Source organism: Salvelinus fontinalis, unplaced genomic scaffold (assembly GCF_029448725.1).
Source record: "Salvelinus fontinalis isolate EN_2023a unplaced genomic scaffold, ASM2944872v1 scaffold_0010, whole genome shotgun sequence".
Classification (NCBI taxonomy): Eukaryota; Metazoa; Chordata; class Actinopteri; order Salmoniformes; family Salmonidae; genus Salvelinus; species Salvelinus fontinalis.
In genome coordinates this window covers 536,352-538,851 of record NW_026600219.1, presented here as the reverse complement: position 1 = coordinate 538,851, position 2,500 = coordinate 536,352, and positions in this window count along the sequence as shown.

Below are 2,500 nucleotides of genomic sequence, written 5' to 3'. Positions count from 1 at the left end.
GAGAGAGTGAGGGAGGATCTACAGGCATCTCAAGTGATTAATGAGGCTTCAGTCAGAGAAGCACAGAAACACAGAAACACAGAAACACGTGAGGAATGAAACCTGTTTCTGCTCAGTAAGCTTTAACAACAGCCTCTGAGATGGAAAGAAGAAAAGGAAGATGGGAAATACAGTAATGACAAAGGGAATGTCCTGAGTTACTGTATTAGTCCTGAGTTACTGTATTAGTCCTGAGTTACTGTAATAGTTCTGAGTTACTGTATTAGTCCTGAGTTACTGTATTAGTCCTGAGTTACTGTATTAGTCCTGAGTTACTGTAATAGTTCTGAGTTACTGTATTAGTCCTGAGTTACTGTATATGTTCTGAGTTACTGTATATGTTCTGAGTTACTGTATTAGTCCTGAGTTACTGTATTAGTCCTGAGTTACTGTATATGTTCTGAGTTACTGTATATGTTCTGAGTTACTGTATTAGTCTTGAGTTACTGTATTAGTCCTGAGTTACTGTATTTTTCCTGAGTTACTGTAATAGTCATGAGATACTGTATTAGTCTCGAGTTACTGTATTAGTCCTAAGTTACTGTATTATTCCTGAGTTACTGTAATAGTCCTGAGTTACTGTAATAGTCATGAGATACTGTATTAGTTTTGAGTTACTGTATTAGTCCTGAGTTACTGTATTAATCCTGAGTTACTGTATTAGTCCTGAGTTACTGTATATGTTCTGAGTTACTGTATTAGTCCTGAGTTACTGTATTAGTCCTGAGTTACTGTATTAGTCCTGAGTTACTGTGTTAGTGCTGAGTTACTGTATTAGTTCTGAGTTACTGTATTACTTCTGAGTTACTGTATTAGTCCTGAGTTACTGTATTAGTCCTGAGTTACTGTATTAATCCTGAGTTACTGTATTAGTCCTGAGTTACTGTATTAGTCCTGAGTTACTGTAATAGTTCTGAGTTACTGTATTAGTCCTGAGTTACTGTATTAGTCCTGAGTTACTGTATTAGTCCTGAGTTACTGTATTAGTCCTGAGTTACTGTAATAGTTCTGAGTTACTGTATTAGTCCTGAGTTACTGTATATGTTCTGAGTTACTGTATATGTTCTGAGTTACTGTATTAGTCCTGAGTTACTGTATTAGTCCTGAGTTACTGTATATGTTCTGAGTTACTGTATATGTTCTGAGTTACTGTATTAGTCTTGAGTTACTGTATTAGTCCTGAGTTACTGTATTTTTCCTGAGTTACTGTAATAGTCATGAGATACTGTATTAGTCTCGAGTTACTGTATTAGTCCTAAGTTACTGTATTATTCCTGAGTTACTGTAATAGTCCTGAGTTACTGTAATAGTCATGAGATACTGTATTAGTTTTGAGTTACTGTATTAGTCCTGAGTTACTGTATTAATCCTGAGTTACTGTATTAGTCCTGAGTTACTGTATATGTTCTGAGTTACTGTATTAGTCCTGAGTTACTGTATTAGTCCTGAGTTACTGTATTAGTCCTGAGTTACTGTGTTAGTGCTGAGTTACTGTATTAGTTCTGAGTTACTGTATTACTTCTGAGTTACTGTATTAGTCCTGAGTTACTGTATTAGTCCTGAGTTACTGTATTAATCCTGAGTTACTGTATTAGTCCTGAGTTACTGTATTAGTCCTGAGTTACTGTATTAGTCCTGAGTTACTGTATTAGTCCTGAGTTACTGTATTAGTCCTGAGTTACTGTATTAGTCCTGAGTTACTGTATTAGTTCTGAGTTACTGTATTAGTCCTAAATTACTGTATTAGTCCTGAGTTACTGTATTAGTTCTGAGTTACTGTACATTTTCTGAGTTACTGTATTAGTTCTGAGTTACTGTAATAGTCCTGAGTTACTGTATTATTCCTGAGTTACTGTAATAGTTCTGAGTTACTGTATTAATCCTGAGTTACTGTATTAGTCCTGGGTTACTGTATTAGTTCTGAGTTACTGTATTAGTCCTGAGTTAATGTATATGTGCTGAGTTACTGTAATAGTCCTGAGTTACTGTATTAGTCCTGAGTTACTGTATTAGTCCTGAGTTACTGTATATGTGCTGAGTTACTGTAATAGTCCTGAGTTACTGTATTAGTCCTGAGTTACTGTATTAGTCCTGAGTTACTGTATATGTGCTGAGTTACTGTAATAGTCCTGAGTTACTGTATTAGTCCTGAGTTACTGTATTAGTTCTGAGTTACTGTATTAGTCCTGAGTTACTGTATTAGTTCTGAGTTACTGTATTAGTCCTGAGTTACTGTATATGTGCTGAGTTACTGTATATGTGCTGAGTTACTGTAATAGTCCTGAGTTACTGTATATGTGCTGAGTTACTGTAATAGTCCTGAGGTACTGTATATGTGCTGAGTTACTGTAATAGTCCTGAGTTACTGTATATATCGACAGTCAGAAGCAGTAAGCCGGGCACCATTTTAATGTTGCCGTGCGTTAGTTTGAAGAATGCGGGCTGTGATACTGTCTCTGTA